Source organism: Cetorhinus maximus, chromosome 21 (genome assembly GCF_964194155.1).
Source record: "Cetorhinus maximus chromosome 21, sCetMax3.hap1.1, whole genome shotgun sequence".
In the NCBI taxonomy this organism is placed as follows: Eukaryota; Metazoa; Chordata; class Chondrichthyes; order Lamniformes; family Cetorhinidae; genus Cetorhinus; species Cetorhinus maximus.
The window spans coordinates 81,943,806-81,963,002 of NC_135899.1; the positions used below are offsets into that span (position 1 = coordinate 81,943,806).

Genomic DNA, 19,197 nt, shown 5'->3' on the forward strand with positions numbered 1-19,197 from the left:
GCACGTCCCCTTGTGGTTGGGTCGGGCTTCAGTGCTGGGGGGCGGGGGGGGAGCCATGTCTCGAGGGGGGTCAAGTTGTGTCGGGCCTCGGTGGGGATCAGGCCTTGCGAGGGGCTTGGGTTAGGTCAGGTCTCGGGGGAACCGGTTTGGGTTGGGTCAGGTTGGGCCTGTGTAGGTTCGGCTCAGGCCTTGGCGGGGCTGGGGTGAGGGTTCATGTCAGGTCAGGCCCGTGGGGTGGGGTGGTTGGGGTCAGGCTTGGAGGGGGCTGTTGGATTGGACCTTGGGGAGGTGTTGGGGTGAGAGTCAGGGCTGGCGAGCGGGGGAAGATTCCCCCTGGTGGTGGGGGGAGCCGCGTGAGTTGGAGAGCTCCCATCTGGGGTGCAATCCCTTGTGGGTGGGGGAGTCCCATTGGGGGCTAGTTGGGGGGTGGGGGAGACCCCTGAGGGTGCCGGTGGTGGGGAAATCCCATCGGGGGGAGCAGTTTGGGGTGGGGGGAATCCTCTGGGGTTTCGGGGGCGTGGGGAGAGTCCCGTGGGGGGATTGGTGTGTGTCTGTACAATAGTTACCCAGAAGTTAGAAGTGGTTTTACTTTTTCTAACTTTCCCTGGGTAACTATTGATGTAACTCAGTCAGAACCATCCAAGGTTTACGATTTATGTTGCATTTTTGGATGGTTCCCAGTGCAGGGCAATTGCCTAGGGGAAGTTTGACCCTATCTTTAAACCTAATCTATCAGAGTTGCCTATGCAAAACCGTCACAAATCCTGCACTTTCAAGCATCTTCTGGTAACTCTGCAAGGGAGTGAAGGAAGCTACTTCGGGCAATCACACAGTCGGTTTGGATGAAGGAGGCCCTTCCAGAATACTGAACTATTGGCTTAGCAACCTGTCTATCACTCTCTGTGTAAGGAAATACTTTCACCATAAACATGTCGAGCACAATCCTGCTCCCCTGGCATGTTTTTTGAGATGCCGACAGGATGATGCAATATTTCTGCGACAAGAGAAGTATTTATAGGTTCAGATCTGGAATCATCCACCTGGTTAGCCTGGTGTAGCTAGCGCTAGCCATGTAATTGTTGGTAGAATACGGGTATTAGTCTGTGATGCCAAAGCAGAAGCAGAAGTGAGATCACGATCTTGGCATCATCATAAAGCATCCCAACTCTTCTCTTGGGCCAGGAAGGGAAAATAAGGGAAACATGAAATAAACTGCAAAATATTAACATCGTATTTGAAGAAATTGCACAGTTTGTTTGGTTCAACAGATGCATCTAGCCCACTGACCTCCCATTGAGGCCCATTGACCTCATGCAGCCCCAATCTTCTCAAGAGCAGTTAGGAATAGGCAATAAATGCTGGCCTAGCCAGCGATGCCCACATCCAATGAAAGAATACAAAAAGGTGCCAGCAATCTGGTTCTTGAAGCCCCAACAATTCAATACTCTTTGCAGTTAGATTTCTTACTTGCCCAAAGTATTGAACAATCATCCCCGCTACTGCTGACACACATCTGGGCACTCCTGGCAAATATTAATTACTTTTCATGGAAATCCTGAGAATGTTGACAGACTCCTGAAACACTGAACAAAGAGTGGCATACTCCTGAAAAATACTGGGCTACTCCTGGAGACCCCTGACAAATACTGGGATACAGCAGAAAAAAGATGCTAGTAAGGTAAAAAATGGAGAGAAGGAAATGTGATGAACTGAAATCTGAACACCATAGCTTCCAAGGGCCCCAGTTTGAAACCCTGGACACTACAAAACTTACTTTTACCAACCCTGTCTTCCTTTATTGCTTTTTTTTCATGGTGATGTTTTCCTTATTTTCTTTCTCTTCTGTTTTTATTAATCAAGTTTCATTTACCTTGTGCTTATCTAATTTAAACTATCAGATATCTTCTGAAAAATACATCATTTTTAGATACTTGTGGGGGGCAATTTAATCTTAATCTGTTTGTGAGGAAACTGAGGGATCGCATGCAATGATGGGTTAATGTCTCGTCTATTGAGGGAAATGGCGATGAATATTGGGCAGAGCATAAACCCAGTGTTTCAACTGATGCCATGGATTCCCTGCCTGCCATGTTTAAGATTGCCCCTTTAACTTTCCATTCATCCAATGTTTCCCAGATCTTTGCATCTATCTTAGAGGCTTTCAGATTGGCTTAAGATCGGTTCCACCAGCTGCCCTTTCAGCCGAATTGGGCCTATTACTCAAAAGGTTGGCAGGGCCACATTACAAACATGGCCAAACAGGATCATCCCGCATTGATTCCACTCTTTTTTTTTTATTCGTTCATGGGATGTGGGCTTTGCTGGGTGGGCCAGTATTTATTGCCTATCCCTAATTCCCCTCGTTCAGAGGGTCCATTTAAGAGCCAACCACATTGCTGTGGTTCTGGAATCACATGTAGGCCAGACCAGGTAAGGATGGCAGATTTCCTTCCCTAAAAGACATGAGTGAACTAGATGGGCTTTTATGACAATGGTTTCGTGGTCATCATCAGACTCTTAAGGCAAAATTTTCCCCCCGTTGCGGGGGGAAGTTCAGGGGGCGGGTGTGGGCAGGCGGCCCTCTGACTGGCAGCCCCAATCGGGAGGGTGCCGCCATTTTTAGTGGGGGGCCAATTAAGACCCGCCCAGCGTGACGTCCGCGGGGAAGCCCTATGCGCTTCCTGTGATGGGGGGGGCGGGGGGGTGGTTCCTAAAATAGGAAGTGCGCTCTTTCACGCGCAGCGCTCTGATCTCCCTGAGACTAAGTGCTGCCTCAGGGAGATCAGTTCCCAAAGTAAAAAAGTTACTGCAGTGAAAATTTCATTCACCATCCATGTCATGTGACAACATCACATGAGTTGGGACACGGACATAACGTTAATTGAAAGTGTCTCCTAATTTTTTGATTCAGCAATGACACCTCATCCCGCCCGTGGATGAGGGTTTCATGCTTTTTCATGTGGCCGCCAGCGCTCCCGACCTGTCCGCCAACCTTAAGGTTGGACGGTCAGGTCCACTAATGAGATTAATTGTTTTTTGAATGGCCTGAACAGCTGACTCAGCTGCACCCCTGCCGACCTGGAAATGCAAATGACGCGGGGTGACGTTGGGAGTTCCGCCTGACGTTATTCCACCCGTCGGCGATGGGCCCCACCCCCGCTCGCCGACGGGAAATTTCTTGCCTTAATTCCATATTTTTTTTTTGGGTGGGATTCAAACTTAGGTCCCCAGAGCCTTAACATGGGTCTCTGGAGTACCGGTCCAGCGACAATACCACTATGCCACTGCCTCCCCTAAATTGTGATGTGCGACTAGTGGAGGCAATCGAACATTGTAATTACCACATTAGCTTTGTGATGTTAAATTTTTGAAAGGTTAACATAGATTGAATAAAACTCCAATAAAGACAATTATTATCTGGGTTTCATTTGGAAAAAGAAAAATTGCCGTTCATTTTTAGATGGAGGTTAAAAGAGAGTTAAATTAGAAATAAGATTTAAGACCACCTGGTGTACATCCCCCCCTCAAGCTATGATAATGGGCCTGATTATCTTTCACTATAATATAATACCAGATGTTCATGGATTACTTCAAGCAGTGTACAACTTCAAAAATAATACTTTTGATCATAATATGATACATTTTTCAGTGAAGAATACCAATCATAATGTTATTCCTCTCATTATGCAGTGTCTTCTCGTTTGCTTTTTTCCACAATTTGCATAAGGAAGTCAAGACTGAAAGGATAAAAGAAACCAAGAAGAGAAAGACGGCAATGTGCACAAGAACATTCTGGAAACCACAGCCTAAACATCACTGCTGCCGATAGCAGCACCATTACAACATTTGCTTGTCTGCAAATTGACGCATCTTAACATCGGTATTAAAATAGAAAACAAGCAAAGGTTATATAAAAATCCATTTAACTTTCGTCCATTAAAGTCCCCAGTTTCTCCTGGGCTTTGATGCATGCTTACATACACCAGATGGGGGGAGTTCATCCTGCGTGGATTAATGAGGAAGATTTTTCAAAAATGATATTCGTTTACTTGCAGCCTGGATAAACAACGTGCAGGAAGAATTGATTTAAAATACATTTACACAAACCTTCAATAAAAGGGAAGTAAATAACAGGTGACATAAAAAGCCAACTTTTTCCACTGGAAACACGCTTTGATTAATACTGGCTAAAGCAGTGTTAGAACCAGAATCGTCAGAAGGAACCCGAGACAGATGGAATAAGGCAGAAAAATGCCGAAATTAATCAGCAAGTCTGGCAGCGTCTTTGAGAGAGAGAAACAGAGTTTTGTCAGAACTCAGAGGGGCAGTCGCTGTAAGCCTCTTGAATCCCACCAGGCACCCCTAATTGACCTCCGCATGGGCAATGGTCGCTTGTTCTTTGTGATTGTCTTTGACAGTCTGGGTCCGTAGCCGGTCCACTTGGTTAAATGGGTTTAATGCAGTTGTACACCATGCTGCTAAAAAGTCAGTATCAGTGTCATTCAGACTGCAGAGCGGCACTGATATTTCTGGTGCTCCCAGAAACTCGCTATTTTCAGCAAGAGAAGAAAGGAGGCAAATCAGTTATTGACAGCTCTCACCTCCTATTCATACATCCTTTCTTATTTTGCAGGTGCACCTGGATGATGTTGTTATTTTAGATTTGATCGATTTGATCTTTGCCCAGAGTTGGGCTCCATTCTGCTACAGGAAGACTACTACTTTAAAACATTCAGAAACTATCCTTTTCTCTACATATTTTTTGTACATATTGGCCTCCAACAAGGCCTTACTGATTCCTCCTAAACCCTACCAGCACTATATCTTGTTAATATGGCTTTTAGTTAGCGGTTATTTTCAGTTAATCAATAGCTAATTCAGAATTCACTCACCTGTACTTTTAATTAGTGAGTTTGGGCTTGCAATCAATACTGAATCATAAATCAGAATTCCCCTGGGAGTGCGATCACTGATTGCTTGGTGAAAATTAATTGTAATCCTCTGGTTTTCAGATGATCTCCCGATGGACATGCGTCAATGTTCCTAAAGCAACATCCACAGTGGAGAAGCCAAAACGAATGTCCAATCAGTAGTTCGATTTTTTAAATTTATATTTCTAAAATGAATGTGACCATTATAAGGAAGAACAATGCCGTTATGGAACAGTTTAGGACATTGAACTTCACCTTGTTTTCTCATTTTCCATTCCCTTCTTTCTAAAATTTCCTCCAAAGATCACATGGGATTAACACAACTCAACATATGAACTATATAAAGATTCCTTGAATGTTTACTTTGAATACCTAGCAATAAACTTCAATGTTATAATCTTACCTGAAGTTATGAATCATATAAACTCCAGAATCAACAGAAAGAACCTGAAACTGATGAAGCAGGAAATGCTGAAAATACTCAGGGTTTTGTCAGAATGGACAGTCACTGAAAGAATCAAGGTTGTCTCCTGAATCCCACCAAGATAACTCCAATTGGCCTCTGGATGGACAATGACCTGTGTGATTGTCTGACAGTCTGGGTCTGTAGCCAGCCCACTTGGTTAAATGGGTTCAATGCAATGGCAGACAAGGCTGCACAGAATCAGCGTCAGTGTCATTCAGACCATCAAGTTGAGCTGACATTTCTGGTTCTCTGAGAAACTCAGCATCTTCAGTAAGAGAGGAAAGGATGCACCAGTTATAGACATCTCTCACCTCCTGTTGACGTACTTTTATAAACTCGTGTGGACATTTCAACATTTGCAAAGCTTGTTTTCGGTGCAGTTTTGTGTCAAGTGGTTTATTTTCGTGCAAAACTGGATCCGCAGATGTGGACGCTGTACTTTCCACAGGGTTTATTTACATGAAGAGTGATTTAACACAGGAGAGAATGAAGGAAGGAGTGCATGAGAAAATGAAAGATAGACTGAGTGCGGATGAGGATGAATGGGTACCAGAGAATGAGTGAATGTGGGGCCGGGAATCTCCTTGCCCGCCAGCCTCGGGCAATATGGTGAGAAGGCTAAAAATTGGTTTCACCACAGCGTGAAACCAGTTTGTGATCGTCCGCTCTACCCGCTGATGGCGCGTTTCCCATCATCGGACATCAGGAACATCATTGTAATACATCTGCACATCGCTGTAAGGCCAGCCCACCGAGCTCATCCAATCTGGGATGATACCACCCTGGGTCTCAGTAAGTAAATGACTATTATATCTCTATGCTTATATTTTCTTATCAGCCATGGGTCAGTTGGTCGCACACTTGCCTTGGAGTCCAATCGGTTAAAGGCTCAAGTCCCACTCCAGAGACTTGGGCAGAAAAATTAAGGTTGTCGCACCAGTGATGGTACTGAGAGAGTGCTGCACTGTCTGAGTTGCTGTCTCTCAGATGAGAAACCCTGGTCTTTCCTTCCAGGCGGATGTAAAAGTCCTATTTGCACTACTTCAAAGAAGGGCAGGGAGCTTTCCTGGGCGTCTGAGCCAATATTTATCCCTCAATCGACATCACGGAAGAAAACACATTGCTGTTTTGTGGGAGTTTGCTGTGAGCAAATTAGCTGCCATGTGTTTCCTACATTGTGACAGTGGCTACACTTCAATACGTACTCTATTGGCTGTAAAGTGCTTTGGGACATCCTAAGACGCTATACAAATGCAAATCCGTCTATATTCAAAACAAGAACAGAAAGTGCTGGAAAAACTCAGCGGGTCTAACAGCATCTGTGGAGAGGGAGAAAAAAAGAGTTAACATTTCGAGTCCGTATGACTCTTCCTCAGAGCAGACTCTTCTTCGGCTCTGAAGAAGAGTCACGCGGACTCGAAACGTTAACTCTTTTTTTTCTCTCCACAGATGCTGTTAGACCTGCTGAGTTTTGCCAGCACTTTTTTTGTTTTTGTTTCAGATTTCCAGCATCCGCAGCATTTTGCTTTTATCTGTCTATATCGATGCAAGTTTTAATGAAAGTTCAGTGGTCTGAAATGTTAACCCTGTTTCTCTCTGACCTGACCTGCTGAGTGGTTCCAGCATTTCCTATTTGCATGACAGTAACTCCTCTTACTGCGTCTTTCAACCTGGCCAAATAGTCTCCTGCTGGTCTGTAGACACCTCTGATCCTCTGTTTGATTGGCAGCTGCACAGTGTTAGTTGAAGCGGCTGAACATTAAACAGCGTGTGTATTTTTTAAGCTCTAAAGTGTTTTCTGGTTTGTTTGCTACGAATATTAGAGCAGAGGCAGATTGAATGGAGAAGAATGGGACAACGGGTGTGCATGCAGACCCATGCCTGGGCTTTCACCTCTGAGGAGGCAAACGAAAATAAATAGCATTCAAAATGGAAGCACTCCTAACCACGCCAAAGGTAAATAATAAATGATAATTAAAGGTTAACAAGCGGCTGGAGCTGATATCCTACCAGCCAGAAAGTTGCAAATGTATTACATCTTGCTTGATCCAGGAGTTGTGCAAATGGTGCATTAGACTGTGACCCAATACAATAGAAAATGTGTATTTTCTATTCACATGCACTCAGATGATCTTGCCAATAGCATTGAGGCTAATGGCGCTCAATTAGCAGCTTCAGGCTCGAATATCCAAAAGTTGCTGTGCATGTTGTACCATTCCAGCGTTAGCCTCATGCAAACAGACCTCACTCTCCATCTCACCAATGACATGCATCACATGCTGTAAAGTTGATGTATTTGCCTGGCAGAAACAAACTAAGTGGGCCATAGAATGTTAAGTCTTGTCCATTCCAGTTTATAAGTGCTCTTGTAATGATGAGATGTGTTAATTACTGCCAAACAATCTCTCTGGTGAAGAAAATTAACTACTAAAAATTTGGAGCCTTGTTCCTTCTGGTTTTAATTGTTGTTGGAGATTTTATTTTATTGAAAATCTTTTTTTTAAACTTTGCTTTTTTTTATCCATCTCTTTATTTTCTCTCTTAATCCAATCTTTCTATCCCTCTTTCTCTTTCTGGACCTGATTTGATACTGTATTCCCCAATCTAATTTATACTTCTTTCTCAGTCCTTGTGCTGTTAGACCAGAATTTTACTGGCATGTCACGGGGCATGATGTCGGGACTAAAATATGGCCCCTGAGCCCACTCCAGGAAGGTGATTTTACTGGCCCCAGCTAATTTAGGCCTTTGAAGGCTGGCCATTGCTCGTTCAGTTTTTGACCAATTTGTTTCCAGTCCACCTGGATCCCTTCTCAAATCACTGAATTTTCCAGTTGGTTATTTTTACCTTTGATTTTTCCTGATCTTTTCTTTGACTATTTTCAACCTAAATGATATCATAATTACTGTTACCCAGATAGTCTCCCACTGGTGCACACTCCACTTAACTTACTTCATTCCCCAAATCTAGATCCAGCTTTGCTTCCTTCCTCAGTGAACTAGAAACATACTGATTAAGGAAGTCCTCCTGTATACATATTGTGAATTCTTCACCCTCATTGCCCTTTGCACCATTTATTTTCCAGTCTATATTAGTGTAATTGAAGTCTCCTGCTATTACTGCTCCATTATTTTTACACTTCTCTATCTCCCACTCATTATTTGGAAGTCTATAGTAAACACTCAGAAATGGAACAGCTACTTTTCTGTTTTTTTTATCTTAACAAATAGATTCTGTCTTTGAACTTTGCAGAGTATCATCCCCCTGTAGAACTATAATATTATCCTTGATCAATAAAGCCACTCAACCCTCCTTTGTATTTTTTTTTTGTTCCCCTCCTGCCCTCTACCTGAAGGCAGGTCCCGACCCACAGCCCCATGCCTTCCACCACAGGTAGGGCAAGGAGGCGGGTCCCAATTCCACCTCAGCCGGAACAGGGATTGAAACCCAATCTGATCCACACTGGCTATCCAGCCACCACTCCCACCAACCCCCACCCCCACCACCCCCCCACCTCCACCACCCAAGGAGTCCAAGCTGCTGTGTCAAACATGCACCTTCACATGCACGTAATCCAGAGCTATGGTTGGTGACGGTAGAGACTCCAGTTTTCTTTCCATCGTATGTCTGACCAGGATCTCTCCCACTCTCACTGCCTGCTATTGGCTTACGTTGGGAGGATTTGCAGGTTGCTGTTGGCCGCGTTATAAACGCACTTTCAAGCGCCGTCAGGTCCTGGAGCGGGACTTGAACTCAGAGCTCCTAGCTCCGAGACGGGTACAGTGCCCACTGTGTCACAGGGCCTTGGGCTGAATGATACGGGTGGGGGGGTGGGGATTGCGGTGGGGGGGGGGGAGGGGGTGGGGGGGGTGGTTGCAGATGGCTCGCCTCCCCACACCGCACCCACCCACCCCCCGGAAGCAAACTCAGCACGGAGCCAACACGATCCGCTTAACCAGGGGGCAAGTGGGGCTTCCACCCCTCACTGGGGATGAAGTCCCGCCCTCTGGAGCTGCTGGCCAATCCAATTGGCTACCAGCTCCTACAGTCCCGGCAGCGCCAAGAGCACATTGGTGGCCACTGCTGGGACTGCAAGGAGGAAGAAGGCCTGTGGACCCCCGAAGCTAGTAAATACGGGGTCTTGGGCAGGGAGGGTTTCAGCCAGTCAGGGAGGGAGGTGAGGGCGCGTGGTTGAGTTTAAGACTGGGGAGGCCTTAGGAAGAAAGTGGGGGGGAAGTGGGGTGGTGGGGCCACCTCCTCACCAGCACCCCCCGATCTGCAAAGGGCATCCCCGAAGATTGACCCTCCCCCACCACACCACCGCCCCCCCCCTCACTTTCCTTTCTGCCCTTTGGTGAACATAGATTAAAAAATTGATCTACCCACTCCCACCCGGCTGCCCACGCCAAAGGTTTTATGACACGGGCTGCGTATTATCGGGGCCAATGGTTTGGTAAGAAGCCTAACTGACCTTTGATTACCTATTTTAACATGGTGGGTGGGCTGCTGATGTTGGTGCCTGCCCCCATGGCCCCTCCCCCATATCATGGGGGTGAGTTTGGGGGTGGGTGGGAAGGTGGACGGGTGGGTACCTGCTCCATTTTATGTTCCCCCCCCCACCCCGCCCACCGGAAACATGTCCTCCAGGGGCACATAAAATCCACCCCATTCTTTTCTTTTCCCTAACCCTCCTGAATACATTGTAGCCAGGAATGTTTAGTCCCCATTTCTGCTCATGTTTAAGCTAGGTTTCCGTTATAGTCATTATATTATAACACCGTGAAGCACCTCATCAACCTTATTCGTAACACGATGCCTTTTTCTCTTCCATCTAATTTCTATTATCTCTGCACAATTCTTTATTCTGTCGCTGTTTGTCCCGTCTATTTTTCTCTCCCTATTGTCTCTCCTCCCTCCTGCTACCACCGTGTTCGCCCTCCTCCTGGTCAAATTCATTTAGATTTTCGGCATGTAAGTAAAGGAGAAAGAAAGACTTGCATTTATATAGCGTTTGTCACAGCCGCTGGACATCTCAGAGCACTTTAGAGCCAATGAGGTACCATTTTGTTTGAAGTGGTAGAATAAATCATTGGAAGCAATTTTCAACAACCTGTTGAAGGGTCACGAGGACTCGAAACGTCAACTGTGCTCTCCTCCGCCGATGCTGCCAGACCTGCTGAGTTTTTCCAGGTATTTCTGTTTCTGTTTTTGTTTTCAACAACCTTAACTGGGTCACCTGAGGGAGGGAGGAAATAAAGATCTGTCCAGAGAACTTACGGGAATCTCCTGGTAGGTTAACCAAGGAGGAGAATAGGCAGTGCCCCTGGAGATGTGCTTGGCCATGCCAAGGGTGGAATTTTCTCTCCCGGGACTAGGTCCCATGGTGGGTGGTGGGGGTGGAGGAGTCACGGAGGCCGCTGAGAATTCACGCTGTATCGCGCAGCCCCAGCCTCATTAATTATGCAGTCAGAGTTCCCTGGTGTATCGCAGGGTGGGGTGGAGCGCTCCCCTCTGTCACATCCGAGTGCCACATTTAAAAGGCGCCTGGTCAGCAGCTTACCCAACACCCTGATTGAGGGGAGATGGCCAGAGGAGGACAGGGACCTCCGGTGCCCAAGTTCAGCAACGCCTCCCTGGCTGCCCTCCCTCCTCGACCAAGCGGAAGCCAGGGGAGACGCCCCCCACCCCCGTTCCAGCGGATGGGAGGAGGAGATCGAGCAGGAAAGTGAACCCTGCACGAGAGCAGGTCTCCGGGGCAATCAGTGCCCAGGACCTCCAGCAGAGGACTGCCTTCCAACGCCGCAAGAGAACGAATGGCCTCATTAAGTAAGCGAACCCTCAGCTGCTCGCACACGCCTCAGTGAGTGGTCGAGGGGACCTGAGCCTCAGGGTCACTGATAAGGTCATGCCTCATGGCCCGCTGCCGTCCATCCACTCTGCAGGTGGACAGGCCACTGTGGCTCCCTCCCCCTTCCTCAGAGAGAGCTCACATGCTGTCTGGATGTGGGGTGGAGGGTGGAAGGGGCCGGAAGGTACTCAGGCGTTGAGGGCACCACCAGCTCTGCAAACGACAGGCCTCTCTGAGCTTTATCCTCCTATCTGCAAGGTCTCTCTGCTCTGGAGGGTGTTGGACCAGAACCCGTCTGGACAATCTGCAGTGCATCAGTCACATGCCACACAATCCAGTCGGTTTTTGTAAGACTGGAAACATCAGAAAGATACATGAAATCGCTATAAACAATTAAATGCTAAATACAATTGCTCTCGACCCTACTTTCTCTCTTTGCACAGGAGAAGTTAAGCCATAAATGGCGAGAGAGGGAGAAGACAGGAGGGGGTCGGCCACATTTGAGCTCACTGATTTCGAGGATCGGGCAGTACAGCTGGCAGGAGTGGACCTGAACCAGGCCTTTAGAGATGGAGATTGGCTTTCGGCCTCCATCTAGTAAGGACACATAGAAACCTCAGGGTCAAGGGTGCCTCCATGTTGGAGGCAGCTCATGCAATCACTCACTCTCCCCTCTCTCACTTACAGGTGCAACCAGGAAGAGGGCAAGACCCAAGACTCAGGAAGCTCTGTCCAGCTTGAACACAAGTTCGAAGGGGACCAAGGGCATTGCAGATGACAAACGTGCACTTGTAGAGGCATCACAGCAGACACTTGCCCAGAGACACGCACCTCGGTGGTATTAGTTCTACTGTAGGAAGGGTCTCACATTATGGTGGTCAATGCATGGACACATGTCTGCAGCAGGAGGATGCAGGGTCAGCCAATGGGTGCTGGGGATGAGGCACCTGTGAGATTCGAGTCCGATGATGGGCCTCTGGAATCAGCCTTCCAACTGATGGTGGGGAGGCAGCAAGATGGGGGAGGAGGGGTGGATCATCAGGCAGAGGTGTCGGAAGCCCTCAACAGAGTGGCAGGTAAGGCAGAGGAAGCCATCTGCCTGCTGGCTGGTGAACTGGTGCCAACCTGCCCATGCATGGAGATCGCCATGGGGAAGGTGGTGGACTCCATGGAGAACCTGGTCCAGCAGATTCTGCCGGAGATGCGTGCAGACCTGCACTCCATCTCTGTAGCCATGGGTGAGCTTCTGTAGTGGCTACGTGAGAGGGGGATGGGCAGCTCAATCTCCCTCCAGATGCCCCTTCCCCTCAGGCAGGGTCCTTCCGGCGCCCAAAGGTAGGAGGAGTGGCAGCTGCTCACCCCTGGGATGTCCACTCAGGACTCTCTGAGCGGGTTTGACCCTTCCGAATCCCCTTTGCCTGTGACCTTTTCAACCTTGTCTGTCAGCGCAGAGGGAGCAGCTGCCCCAAAGCAGGACAGCCAAAGGAAGCAGGGGCCCTCCAGGCCTCAGGTCTCCAGAGGACGGCCGCCAAGGTCCTCCAAGGCAACAGGGCCAGTGGGGTCAGCAGGCTGCCTCCAACTCTGCTGCAGATATTAGGGCAGCACTTAGAATAAGTGGTAGGGAGGGAAAAGTTAAGTTCTGAATTCACAAATGGCTGCAGGGGTGCGCTATGGTTGTCACACTTATCAAACCTTTGTAAATGTAGTTCACTTGCACTTTAACCATGTCTAACGTGGTATAGTTGCAATTGCCCTTAAGCATTTGTGCACCCTCCACCCATCATCTTCCTGGGGACACCTCATGCCCCCAGAATGAAGCATCTGCAGGAGGCCAATTTGCCAGGCCCCTTGTGAACTATGTGCAAGAGCTCTCCCACGCATGCTGAGCCTTTGCCTTTCACACTCTTATCTGTCCCAGGGCCCGATCATTGTGAAAACTACATGCTGGGGTTCCCCTTCGGTTGTCCAGTTGAGATAATCGGCATCTCTGCCCACCCCTGATGACCCCACCCCCACGCAGCATCTCGAAATCTTCACCACCAGGGTCTGCATAGTTGCAACCAGACCCGGTGGTAGTTACATTCGAGGTTCAATGAACACCTTTTCCCCTCACCCCCTCACCCCATAACCATTGATCCCCCAGGAATCACGTTCGACCTCCCCACCGTCACCTTTCAACCCTCCCTCGTCACCTTCTGACCCATCCAGGTTAATGTAGAGGTCCCTGTCCTTACCGAAAACCCCACCCCCCGGAAATGCCCACCCTCGTTCTTCCAACCCACCTAATCTGAGTTACTTTCCGCATCCCCACCAACAACCTTCGGCACCACTTCACACATCGTCACACCCTCACCCCTCCCACCCTACCGGCTCCTAATGCCCCCTTTAACTGTCACCATCCCCTCCTACTACCATTACTCTGTATTTGCCCCCCAGGAATTCACCATTGACTCCACCGACACCTCCCTGTGAATCCCTTTATACCTCCACACTCCTCCATTCCCCCTCACACCTCTACACTCCCCCATTCCCCCTCACACCTCTACACCCTCCCATTCCCCCTCACACCTCTACACCCCCCCATTCCCCCCTCACACCTCTACACCCCCCCATTCCCCCTCACACCTCTACACCCCTCCATTCCCCCTCATACCTCTACACCCCCCCATTCCCCCTCACACCTCTACGCCCCTCCATTCCCCCTCACACCTCTACACCCCTCCATGTTACTTCACACCTGCACAACCCCCCCCCACCCCCTGCCCTGTGCATACTCCAGCACAGTCCATCCCACCCTCCCGCTTTGTGCCAATTCACCCATTGGAAGACCCCCGCTGAATCTCTCTCTTTCCTCTAGCACCCCAAGCTCCCCCACCTGCACACCCGCCCCCACCTTTTCATTTCTCTCCTCCCTGCCTTTCGCACTCCCACTCCCTCCACAAACCCTCGCCACCCAGCGGTACCTCCAGCAGCCTGGGGATTTGAACCCTGGGAGAAGTTGCTGCTGGGAGCCCCTGGACAATGGCCCGACCCCAGGTCGAAGTGGCTGCACTGATAACAACTGCCTCCTAGATGCTGCTGGGCGGAGAAGATCCACGTGGTAGATGCTCCACCCACCCAGGCTCCCATCGCTGGAGGTCTCCATCTTGTCCTCGTCTCCGCGAGTTTCCCAAGATAAGTGCCAACTTTTAGACGCCAAGTTGGTCCAGACGTGCTCTGGGCCGGCATGAGTTCCCACTGACGCTGTGGATGATCGGGCAGTTGGGGGGGTGGTGGTGGTGGTCGGGGGGTGGATTCCGGTCAGGCCTTCATCTGCATCCCATTAATGGGATGTAAATCGGCTTCACGCCGGACTCCGGCGGGAATTGTGACCTTCCATGGCAGACGGTATCGGAAGATCCCGCCTTCATTTTACACCAGCACGAATCCGATTTTTCAGCTCCTTCCTCATTGTCACCACCGCCCCACCCACCGCCAGTCATTAAACCCACCATGGGGGATATTGGGAAATTCCTCCCCAAATTCCATCCCAACTGAGGAGAATTGCGTTGATGTGAAGGAGGAGGGAACTAAATTGGGAAGAAAAATTAGAGGAGTCAATTCAAAGGCCCTAAATGAGATTTGTTAAAATTTATTAGTCAATTGAAAGATAGCTAACTAACCACTTGAGTAGGCCACGCCAGTCTGTTGAGCAACTGCCTTCTCACTTCAATCATTGTAGTCCCTGTGGGTCCATGGTGGACAGGATCACATTTGACTATACTTCCTCCCATCCCCAAACCATCTGCAAATGCTTGTCAACCATGGTGGGTGCCAGATGGTGTCACGCTCATGGACCCATGCTCCAGCCTTCAGGGCTACACTGCAATCATGAAGGTAAAAGAAACCAGAAATGACATCAAAGTTGTGAGAGTGTTCTGAGTCCGTGCGGCTGTATGGAACTTTCTAACGTATTCCTTGGGGTGTTCTGCTGTTCAAGAATTCTCTGAAGATCCATGCAGGGACTGTGTTACAGAGAAACAACAAAAAAATTGCCTTCTGCAACAGTCTGTACATTACAAACTTCGCTGTCAGACAAAAAAACAAATTTGATGCCAGCAAAACAACAGAGAACCCAATTATTCCCTCGCTGCTTTTAAGAAGGGCCATATACCATTTTTACAAAGGTGCCCGGTGTGATGACTGCTTGATGAAAACATCAATTATCCTGCTATCCGGCGACTTGTTTGATATTTCACCATCGGAGCAGCCTAGTGAACGATTCTGCCCTCCTTTAACACAACTTAAAGTGCATTTGTTTCCAAGATTTCCAAAGGCTTTGAAATGGAATTAGCATTTCGCTAAACTGTTAGCTAACCCCCGCAGTCAATTTCTCATCCAACTTCACATGTGAAGATACAAAGGAATCTTTGTGACTGAATTTTAAAGTCAGCCGGCTGGAATGAAGCTCGAAGCTGAGAAAGTCTGAATTCATGCAGCGGGAAACTTCATATGATTACTACTGTGCAAATATCAGGAGTGTAAATTTCCTTCAAGGTGACAATTAACCAATTAGGCACGTACAAGTATATGGTGTGGGGGGTGGGGGGGGGGTGGTGGATGTTCCTCACTTCACTTCATGGCTATTTATTTGCAGAAGGTTAACAGAAAAGTATAGCACCAAGTCATTTTATTAAACCATTGCACAATGTACTATTTGAAAGGTAAACTTAAATGTATAAACTTCTTGTTGAAAAACCCAGATATCAAAAATGCTCAAGAAGATTACAAAGTACAATAGAGACCAGGAGCGATTGCGTTAATGTGCAATATATTCAACTGCCTTGCTGAGGCAAAAACAGAATTACCTGGAAAAACTCAGCAGGTCTGGCAGCATCGGCGGAGAAGAAAAGAGTTGACGTTTCGAGTCCTCATGACCCTTCAGCAGAACAGCAGTGTTCTGCTGAAGGGTCATGAGGACTCGAAACGTCAACTCTTTTCTTCTCCGCCGATGCTGCCAGTCCTGCTGAGTTTTTCCAGGTAATTCTGTTTTTGTTTTGGATTTCCAGCATCCGCAGTGGTTTTTTGTTTTTGCCTTGCTGAGGCCCTAGTGAGGCTAAATGCTGTATTTTGTCGATTTCATCTGAATTTAGAGATCTTGGTTTTAATATTTATATTTTTTTAATTGTCAGGTTTGGAGGGATTGTGTTACATCAACGTGCAGAACAGATGGTACCTTTCCATCGCTGGGAGAGGTAAGAGGCAATGCCTTCCTAACTGAAAGAAGGTGGCTCAAATTGAGGTCTGGAGCTAATCAGCTGAAGCCTGCGTTTCAGTGCGGTGTAACTGACAAAAGTAATGACTTATTTTATTACTTATTAACGGGGCACTGCCACCTGGAATCTCATCTTGCCAGGCACCATTAAGGCTTGGAGATTGAAGGTGATGTGATTCAGGTGGACCTTTGCCTTCACAGCTTGCTGATCTCCTGAGTGATCACCCGAGCTTTACTGAACCAGCCTGATTCTCGTCCCACGGATTAAAATTAGATGGGCTCTACTGAGGCTGTTTGAAGTCCTCCGCCCCGCTAGACAAAACTCTACCCCCATTGCTTCCCTATTGCTATGTGCATTTTGCTTACGATCCATTTCTCGCATGTCTCCTTTTTTTCCTTCCTTTCCCTTGTTGTGTTTTCTTTAAACTGCAGTTTATCTACAATTTTCCCCACTTCTCATGAAGGGTTAGGCCTGAAATGTTAATCTATCGGTTTTCCCCTCACATACTGGCTGATTATGCAGTGTTTCCATCACTTTTGCTTTTGTTTCTCATTTCCAGTATTTACATTTGACTTATGTTTAATTCATGACCATGTGTCATTTGATTCTTTTACCCAGTTCACCATCATCGTTATCCCCTTCCCTTCTCGGTTTTAATCACGTAGTGGCCGAGACCTACTTTGCTCCTCCCTATATGTCAGCCGTGGCTTGGTTGGTAGCATTGTCACCTCTGTATCACAACGTTGTGGGTTCAAGTCCCGTTCTAGAGACTCGAGCACAAAATCTAAGCTCCACTCCAATGCTGTATTGTTGAAGGTTGCTCTATTGGATGAATGTTAAACTGAGGCCCTTTCTGTTCTCTTAAACGCATTCAAAAGAATCCAGGGCACACCATTGTGGCAGCCTTCCATCTTGTACAATGACGGTTTTCGCCTCGGTGGTCCACTCTGCCATGGCGGTCTCTGCCGCATTGGCTACAGAGGAGACAGTGGGCTGGCCTGTTTTCCCTGGGCCCTCTTCTCAGCCAGCTGAGCTTTTCATTTCTGCTCACCCCTTCCACTGCCCTTCCAAAGAGTCAGCCTCCAGAGGTCATGGCCAACAGCCACTGTCTCCTATTTGTCAGTGTCAATGACAACCATCTTCATATCTCGCTTGCAGGTCTTCTTGTAGCAGAGGTATAGGCGCCCGGGGAAGTGGGGTGGGGAGGGGTCGTGACCCTGTGGCCAGTTCACTGTACAGAAGGTCTTTGAGTGTTACCCATCCGATGGTGCCAGTGCTATTTGCCCAAACCTGGATGTTGTCCAGGTTTTGCTGCATGTGGTATGGACTGTTTCACTATCTGAAAGGTTGCATAAGGACATTGGCATCGTGCTGTATAGATGCAGGTTCTTCCTTCCTTCCCTTGGTTCTGTTCTTTTTTTAAATGTTGTTCACCTGTAGTTTTTGTTTTTTGCAAGCTCTGATTAAACCTGAAGCATTAGCGTGTTTGTGTTCTCCATAGACGCTGACTAATCTGTTGACTGTTTCCAGCTCCTTTCGTTTCTTACCCATGTTGTAGCTGCTGTCAAAAACTAGCGCAAAAGCAGAGTTGCCTGTCTGCCAGAGTGCAAAAATGACCCAAACAAGTGGCCCACTTAAACCTCCTGTAAAAAATTTAACCTTTTTAAATAGGGAGCCAGACGCAAACATTTCTCTTTTAAAATGAACCAAGTTTTTGTCAACACCAGGAGGGATCCATTTCATTAAAATAACTTCTCAAGAAAAAGCTCTCTCTATTTGGTTACATTTCACCCAATAGCCTGGCCCTGAAGCTCATTATGGATTGTCACAGAGATTCTGTTCCGTTGGGAGCAGAGTACAATATTGTCAAAAAAAAAACAATGTGAGGTGAGATCTCTAAGGGTGTTTTTTTAATTGGCTTGTTTTCATTGTATTATTTCTGGTTATATTTGATCTCTGTTTACCCTCCAGTCACTTTTCACAGCAGTTTGTATTGTTTATTTAAGGGTTTTTGTTACAGGTCTCTGTTTCAGGACAGTGCCAACAGAGACAATGGCCCAGATTTTGCAGTTAGAGGTGAAAGAATGGCGCTCAGTTTTCACGACACTTAAACCCACCATTGTTTGCACTGTCATTTCCAGTAATTAGGGAAGCAGAGTAATGCCCTCTACAGGGAACCTGGAAGCTGTGTGAACAAGGCCAGAGTCTCCTTGGCCAATCAGATTGAAGAATCCTCACTGAGGCACACAGCGGGGGAATTATAATTCCCCCAAAACAAGTGGGGTTGGGTCACACGGGATGTTAAACTGTTACAATTTCCAAACAAGAACTCAACCTGCCTCAAACTTGCCCATTCCGGGTTTTAACAGAGTCAGCGTGGGGCTGGGCGACCAATCAAATCCCAGGAGGTGGGAATTTTATTGTCTCTCAGGTTGTGGGCATCACTGGCTAGGCTAAGCATTCATTGCCAACCCCTAATTGCCCTGGAGAAGGTGGGGGTGAGCCACCTTCTTGAACCGCTGCAGTCCATATGGTATAGATACACCCACAGTGCTGTTAGGAAGGGAATTCCAGGATTTTGGCTCAGTGACAGTGAAGGAATGGCGATATCGTCCCAAGTCAGGGTTGCATGTGGCTTGGAGGGGAACTTGAAGGTGATGGTAGCTCACTTGGATATTGTAATGAGGCTGTAGGCCT

The 19,197-nt window shown here is 47.7% G+C and overlaps 1 long non-coding RNA gene across 2 annotated transcripts in view; it reads right to left on the reverse strand.

Moving 5' to 3' along the window:
* Positions 1-19,197, reverse strand: part of LOC144695417 (uncharacterized) — a 77,092-nt gene that overhangs the window by 3,602 nt on the left and 54,293 nt on the right. Inside the window, exons 1-2 of one of the 2 annotated variants that reach the window (XR_013579964.1) lie at positions 4,893-5,173; positions 3,978-4,056 (exon numbers count right to left, since the gene is read on the reverse strand). This is a non-coding gene — a long non-coding RNA (uncharacterized LOC144695417). Of the gene's footprint in view, positions 1-3,977; positions 4,057-4,892; positions 5,174-19,197 lie in introns of those variants that run through there. The other variant, XR_013579965.1, reaches the window with a different exon arrangement.